At 37.2% G+C, this 8,473-nt stretch overlaps 1 long non-coding RNA gene across 3 annotated transcripts; it reads left to right on the top strand.

The window, feature by feature from the left end:
* The first annotated feature begins 1,874 nt into the window (after window positions 1-1,874).
* LOC147754526 (uncharacterized) lies at window positions 1,875-6,454 on the top strand. 3 transcript variants are annotated; one of them, XR_015317448.1, is made up of 4 exons: window positions 1,882-2,976; window positions 3,704-3,890; window positions 4,982-5,306; window positions 5,902-6,454. It is a non-coding gene; the product is annotated as an uncharacterized LOC147754526 (long non-coding RNA). The 3 variants fall into 3 exon arrangements; XR_015317449.1 differs by having other exon boundaries at window positions 2,066-2,976; window positions 5,141-5,306; XR_015317447.1 differs by having other exon boundaries at window positions 1,875-2,976; window positions 3,704-5,306.
* The last annotated feature ends 2,019 nt before the right edge of the window (window positions 6,455-8,473 follow it).

The raw sequence follows: 8,473 nt of genomic DNA, 5'->3' as shown, positions 1-8,473 counted from the left end.
TGCGTACATAGGAAAATGCGTCACTGGTATAATTCGCTGGATTTGGTTATAGAGAAGATACGCCAACTGCTAATTGAGCGTTATTAACAATGCAAGATTGGAAGCCTTTTGAACACTGCGTGTGTTTATCGAATCGAGTTACCTTTAATTGACAGGCTTGCTGTTTAAGTTTCACTCGGCCTTGAGTCTTCTCTTGGTAATGAATCGTATTATTACTAACAATGCTTAGCTTAATAGCGTCTAGAGCATACATTTTATCACTTAAGGAATTATTTTGAATGTTTTGTCTCATGCGAAAAATTCTGGAAAATTATAATTGAGACGCAAAAGCAGCCTTAATCGACTTGTTTAACACTATCCGCAGCAATAATAAATTCACCTCAGAAAAACAGACTTGACATCTGTATCCTCGCGTCAATCGCCGACATTTTCATCTCACTTATCCGTCTGACCAAAGGCCAGCGGAATTCTTTGTCCTGTTCCAAAACGCGTTACAGGTACTGACCAAGATCATGTACCCGACCGAGCGACTCCATACGCCCCCACCAATATTAAAGCAGTCTTCTTCTGTTGAATCCATACAGAATAGATTCTATTCGTATGAGCCTACTTTTCGACAGGGCTGGAATGACAGAAAGGCCCTAGTCGGCGAGAAATTGAACTGGTCTTGGAAAAAGCTAGTGACGAAACATCAAACGAAATCTTAAAGAATGTATGCTACAACCAGTAAGTTCTGTGGGTAGCTGATGGTCGAATGCAGAATCTTATCTGGCATAGGAGGCGCAATTTAGCAGATGAAGGGGAGGCTGAAAAAATCTTAAACTGGTTGGAGAATAATCGCGCCCAGAACCCTACATACTTTGAAAATAGGACGCAAATAGAAAGAAATGCTGTAACATAGTCTAGGGAATGTCTGACGTTCGTTTGCTCGCCACTACTATTGCCATTAAATGGCCGAAACATTACAGGCACTGCTTTGTGGCCTGTATTGTAGAGTCTTCTGGCAATATGTTACAATGTTACAAATGCGTTAAGTGGTGATATACATAATTGGGCGCCCATAATAGATACTAAGCGCCATTTGTAATTGTGATGATCTGAAAAAAGGGGCATCGGAAAGCAAAGCTAATTTATACGAATCGAGTTCTAAACGAAAATGACCAAAAACAGGAGAACATCGGCTCAGATTTTCAGGATATTAGTTACATAGGATGCCATATAAAGATCTTTAGCACTTTGTAACGTGCCTGATTTGTGAATAATTACTGATAATACTGTCCGCCTAAGCACCTGACGTATTAACAGTCCAGTATAAACGCAACGTCGCGCGCTTGCTATGTGCCGCATCGTCTATTATATTCTATGAAAATCATGACTGAGTCGCAAATACCTATTTTTAATATTTAATATAAGAAAGATATCACGCCAGCTATGTCGAATATTAACTATTAATTGTAGGAACTTCTGATTTAGAAAAAAATATGTATTGATATCTTTATGGCTGGCTATAGTTTGGCAACACTGTAATTTACTGTTGCTTTAAACCGGGAAGATTGCGGTCCTCCTAATTATCGGCCAGCTAAAGAAGATCTACTTAAACGACAATGTTGTTCGTGGGTCAGCTGTGGTAATCAACTCTGTTTACAGGCTGCTGGGGGAAAATTAAATTCAGTTATTGAAAATATGTGATTAGAATACTTTTTCCTTTATCGTTTTCTCTAAAACTCTTAAACCAGATTTTTTTTTAAGACGGGTGCTTTATAACGTTAATCAATGTACAACTATGAGTTGATTCGTATACTATATTTTTAGTGGCTTTTTTCTTTGTCTACAATCGACGTTTATGTCGCTTCTTTTCATTCACTGTTGCTGCCTTTGTCTGTATTTATGTTTAAAAAGTTGGCAGACATTGCTTAAGGCTATGTTTTTCTATCGAATGCACTTTTGTCCAATTGATAACTAAATGGATAACCAGAATTTTTCCAGTTTATTCGTGATATACTTAGCGAACCCTGAGCTACTTTAAGGAGAAAGCCCACTAGTAAAAGGCACGCAGGATCCAATATTATTATCAGTAGAAGCTCCGCAAGGAGCGGATACATGTACATCTATTTTATTACCTAGACTTAAAAATGTAGATCTCCATTAATATAAAGTTCGCGACGCTATCAGCAGATGTCGGTAATGATGGCGTTAATGAAGCTAAATTGACGTTCTCTGCTCATATGGTTTTTGTGACATAGCTTTAGTCGCCGTTGTACATGCAGATTTAGCTAAACGCCAGTGTAAATAAAAAAGAAATCATGTTTATTGTTTGAGAACTTGATTAATGGAAGAACGTTAACTGAAACATAAATAATAAAATAGTTTAAAAAAATATATAGTGTAAACAAAGACACGTGTAACGCACTCTCCTGTTATTCGATTTGACCCAACAAGAGCATAATTGTTCATCAAAGATGGCGTCGATTGAGCTCGACGCTTCAAACATCGTTAAACTTACCTTCTTAATGTGTGAAACGAAAATCGAGCTTGCAAATAATGTTAGAAAATACGGTGTATCGTATTGGCTTTATGACGTCATGTTCTCTTGGCGTTTTGCTGACGAAAGCCGGCGCAGTTTAAGCTTGTATTTGTGCTCTATCATCGAACCGCGATGATGTTTTTATGTTTCAACGCGAAGATACGATTCCACTGAATAGCGTACTTGGATACTCGCATGCTACATAAGCTACGTACGCGTGTAGGTGACATTAAAAAGACCAGGTGTGATAAATCTTCATAGACCTTTGTATTGTATCATTGCGATACTTTCGTGTATACGCCTGTCCACATGCTGTTTCTCTATAATATAAGGCCGTAAGGATCGTCCGAAAGCTCTACTGGATCACGCACGGTCGTCTAAGCTGTACTGTTACAAAATCTGTCGTTCTTTCTTCGGGCCCGTCCCACTTATAGTGTTTTCGTTCGACTGTAGTAAGTTTTCAATAATACATGAAGAGCCCGAAGACATGGACGAAATTGAGGCAAAAAATATAGATTAATCTATTTACTGCTATATAATATAGTGGGCTGATGGTATTACTTTGCGTCGATATGTGTCGAAGTTGAAGTTTCATGATTTTTTTTTTTGAAAGAAACCGAACACATTCTATAACCGTGTTAAGGAGAAAGAGACTAACTAGATATTACTATACAACTGTTAGATTATGGTTTAGACCAATGCAATATTTATGAAGTTATCTGAGCCTATTTTATCTGATCGTCGTTCCCATAATAATCTTTTCTCAATAGTTAATATGTATTTAGTGTATATTCTAAGATCAAGTGTTTCCATTTACGTGACATTGTAAGGGAAACGATGGACAAAATTTGATGTAAACTTTGATCGATTGAGTTGAAAGCCATCGTTGTTAATTGGTTAAAAATATTCGATGTAGCTACTACTGGTCCCATCATGTTGATGTTAGATTGTGTACGGAATAAGCTCGGTTGAATCATTCCATTAAGTGTTTGGATTTCATTTACTTAGTAAGGCGGAGCAAATTTCTGTTCGGCTAGAATATAATAGAGAGAAATTTCCTAAATAAATTCGACTAAGCGACCTGTGGTTCATCTATCTACACGCATTTTGATCATGTGCAACAACTGGTTTGGGTTCGGTAAAACATTTACCCCGTACAATTAAAATTTTAATATTTAGGTAATCGCTTCTGCGAGGATTAGACGGGTGATGATCTGCGTGTGACGGTCGTCTAGGGGTCTCAAACGGGAAATTGGTGCTCAAGACCAAAATGGACGGAATTACGACTGAGTATAAAGGCGGCTTTATTGAGATGAGCGGAAATACATATTTTAGACGAATGAAACCAGTCAAACATCGAATTAATGTAAATACGTTTATAGATTTAGACGCTCGATAAATTATAAAGCCAATTACTTTGAATACTTGAGTAGTTAATTTCACTTGTTGCAACGGGTAAATCGACCAGTCTACGAGCTGTTTCACGAAGTGAGAACAATATTTTTACGTCCGGAGCCAAGATTGCTACGATGAAAGTTATTTTACTTGCTTCAATTCAACGTACGGTAATAATTAAGATGGAAATTAGCGGGCCCTGCGTTTTCATTCTAAGCAAACATTTGTCAATAATTCTTTTTTTGGCTTACTTGTCCTTTTGGCTAAGGATTGCTTAAAAGGCCTATCGATACTCAAACGGGTACGCTACTTTAATACCAATTACGATTGTATGTACACGATCTCCAAGTGTAGCCGAGGACGAATTGCCAAGTAGCTACTGATTTGGTCCACATTAACGGACGGGTAGTTGTCAGCGTTACAAGTTTTACTATAGGCATGTATTTGCAATGTACTGCGAACGTAACTTCAGCGTTACAAGTTTTACTATAGGCATGTATTTGCAATGTACTGCGAACGTAACTTCAGCTTTTACTGGGACGTTTTAATGTAGCGTATCTGAAAAGCTTTACGTGTAAAGACAGTTTATACCACGTGGTGCCATTCTTTCCTAAACTCTAGATAGAAAAATCAAGCAGATAATACGACTTTTGCTAATTTTTTAACACACGGGCCCAGTATTTTCACGTTTTAAAGATCACAACGACTTTTTTGTCATTTCAACAGTGTTGTACTACACAGAGTATAGTATCTATATATGTCTATATAGAGTATATAGATACTCAATTTTGAGCGATTTGTTAGCGATATTTATACTAGACGACGATTGTGGGCTAAACTTAGATCTTTTTTATTGCTTGCTTATTGGCCAACGATGACGAATGACATCAAGAGTCGCATACTGGACCCCAGTTGGTTGACAATAGTCCGGGCAATATCCTAGTCTAGATCTGTATACATCCACAGTGATACAGGATCGTGTTGACTTTTCCTTTTTAGTACGTTACACAGCGAAGACCACTCTCGATCGATATTAATCTTAGATCTGTTCTTTATTAGCAGACCCCTATCACACGAAAACACCTTCAATCTTTTTTGTACATCGTTTGTTGTGAAACACGTTTTTCGCTAACGCCTGCGTTCTGAGAGAACCACATGTGAACCGGCAGCAACGTTTGGAGATTAAACTGCGCTCTACAATATTTATTACCCTTAATTCAGCTCACGATGAGACGAAAAATTTCACGTTAGGGAAGATGCGCAGTGGAGATATCGAACGTGACGTTTCAGTAGACTGATCGACTTTTGGCGATGAACACATGTTGGTTTTCCTAATCGAAATAGGAACAATTCAGCTGGGTAAAAAGGTCGACCATGCTTTTTTAAAGTAAGTACTGTTTTTCGGTGCTTAACTTGACCGCACAATAACTGCTATTGTGCTGTTCTATTTATAATAAATAACTGTTTCTACACTAAGAGTTTGATAGTGCCTCTTGTAGAAAAGGTCTTTGAAATTTAGTCTTCTACAATGTAGCCAACTCACGTTGGATAACCGCCACAGCTAGTAACTTTGCCCGAAAATTTGCTCATTGGAAAAGTGAGATAAATTTTAGAGTGAAAATGGATCTAACCCTCTGATGATGGTCTCGTACATTGCCAAACAGAATTATTCATCGTAGTATATTTAATGATCTAAGCACAAGAGCGGTTATTCATCTCTGAGTTGACCGATGTTCTTATAAATTGACTTTCAAACTAATTCCTAAATTTAATTTCTGTTTATATAATTTTGTGTGTAAAGTTTATTATCCTCACTTTACCGAAAGAAGCGTCCTTTCCATTCGTTTGTTCATTTAAGGACGCCCTATATATTGATGGATAACATAGAAGGTACACACGTGGTTATGTTCCAGGTCGCTTTTAGCTGATCTCTTTAGAAGAAAGTAAAGAACCCACTGACAGTAATTCGTGTTTGATTGCAGAAATATCTCCACAAGCCGTACTTACTAGCCATAGCTAATAGCAAGCTGCCCATGCATCTATAGTGTATTACAACGGAACTTAATTCAAGTTTTTTGCGGCTTATGTTCAGAAAAACCTAAACTGTGTTAATTTTCCTTCGGTGCTATTCTTCAAGACAAAAGAGGCAGTTGTCCACTAGTAACACTGGAAAATATTAGACCGAATGTGTATATATGTACATATATATTATACATTAGAGATGTTTCTATCTTTTTGACATTGAAAGCGTAACAGGATTGCCGTCTTACATATATATATATATATATATATATGCAAAGTTAGATTAAGCAATATAGAAATGTTTAACACAGATTTAATTTAATTATGGTCCCATATTTTAGGCTCTATCATAATTAACAGATGGTTTATGTGAACATAACAGTTATAGAGGGACACAAAGAGATATGATATATATGCAATTTAGACACAGCTGATCACAATGGCTGAACAGCTTTCTTTGTAAATGCTTATAAATTACAAACTATAAATAAAAAAATTTTGTATATGCTTTTAGCCGTCGCATACTTATCGAGGTAGGTAAAGCCACTAACTTCCATATCAGTTCTGAAGCTCTGTGGGCTGCGAATATGCTAACGATTTTTCATTATTATTTATTTTTTATATACAGAGAAGCTTTAATACAGGGAATATTTGGCGATTTCTATAACGTAAATGAGAAAAAGTTTTATTAAAGCTATAGGGTTGGCAAAGCAAGCGATCATTTCTTTATCGGATACAATACAACTATACTGATAATTGGATTTTTTGTGTTTGAACACTTACCGATGAGCGTGCGAATTAATTCAGTTAGACTAGTTAATATTTGGAAGAAAGTCTGCCTCAATTATTTCTCATATTTAAAGTTAATTTAGCATTTTTATTAGTGATGAACGATAACAACAACAACAACCATGCATTTGTACCCTGTAAAGCGTTCCATGCGCATGATGCGTTGCCGTACGTTAAAAGATATCTTGTTTGCAGAAACGAAAGAGTCGACGCTTTCCGTCTCTATCATTTCAGTATGAACCGCAGTCATTCTAAAGTAGGTCAGTCTGGTCGAATTTTTCTTTGGTCAGTCATAAGTTCATAACATATTCCCTAATTTACCTTTCGGCCCCATGGGCTCAAAGCACCTCCGCCACGCACAATATGTGTGCGCCTTCAGCTTTAACACACGCAAGGATGCCTCAAAGATGTTTGGTCTCTGCAAACGCGTTTTGAATATAGCATGACGGAGGTAAGGACCGTTCGTGATAATGATCACACCGAACTGGATCGTCAGTCATTGCCTGGGCTGAGGATCGCTTAGTGTGCAAGTTCCAATGATTCAAAACGAAGTTGCGAGGCTGTTGTGCTTATTGGCTAGCGGTGACGTGTCTTTTTCAACGCATTAACGAAAAAAGTAAAACATCATTAAAATTCCACTGATTACTGAAAAGCATCGAATTAGTACGATGCGTACACGATCCACGTTTCGGTCACTCAGGCTATCATGATTTGTTCTTTCCGTAGAAGACCGCGTTGTCACAGCGGTCAGAGCTGGCCGGCCTGTGCATCGTCTAATGAGCTGATACTTAATAATTATATTTATAGGTAGTTTAAAGTCTTGTATGGTTAAACAGTAAACTGCGGGTGAACGACGCTTAGATACAGACTGCAGTCAGACACGCGTTAACAGCTGAAACTGGTCGTGCGATAGTAAAGAAGCGTATGTATTCCGAAAATCGATCTAAATTCAAGGTTGTACGTGTCCCGTGAGTAAACCGACAAAGGAAGGTATTTTAGCGAATCGATTAATTTTAAGTTAATTTTGCATTCAAAATATGACACGATTCATTTACATAGCGAAACCGTGCAAATGACGTTTTTAATGGCTGCGTAGTGGATATAAAATTAGGTGGCGCACGCATCACGAGGACAGCGCAGAACCCGAATTATAGTCTGTGTCGTTTGTTAATTGGTTGATTTAGATAAATAATCTATAGGCATATCTACATGGCCCACTTTTTAAGCATAGGAAATAATTTTATCCCAAAACAATCGTTGGTCTGTCAACAAAATTTTCGTTTCGTATGTACTTCACAGTAACGTTGCGGCGAACTTTCTTAACCTACGACCAAATCTCAGCGTAAAAAATATTGATTTGTTGTTGATAAACTATTAGTTAATTTCACTATGGCGCTCTACCGTATATAGACACGGAACGATATACTTAATAAAACGTAAGATTGTTCATTTTCTAGAAAAACTTCAATATCTTTTCTGGCTCGGCTCTCTTTCTAGGCAACATGCTGCTACTTCAAACGATACCATTACGAGTACTCAAACTATGTTATTAGGAATTGAAGACTTTCATAGTATTAGTTAAGTTTATTTTTTCGTAGTCAAGTGATTTTATATAGAATATATTGTATTGTTTATTATCTGCGCTTTAAATCGTGTCGTTGTACAAGAACAAATGTCTAACAATGCTCTTGCTCAATTTCAACGCATTGTACATCTATTTTTTCGAGCTACATTACTAGAGCT

Source organism: Varroa destructor, unplaced genomic scaffold, assembly GCF_002443255.2.
Source record: "Varroa destructor unplaced genomic scaffold, Vdes_3.0 BEIS01000007.1, whole genome shotgun sequence".
NCBI lineage: Eukaryota > Metazoa > Arthropoda > Arachnida > Mesostigmata > Varroidae > Varroa > Varroa destructor.
Note: the sequence above shows the minus strand (reverse complement) of the source record. Positions and strands in the feature narration are given on the sequence as shown.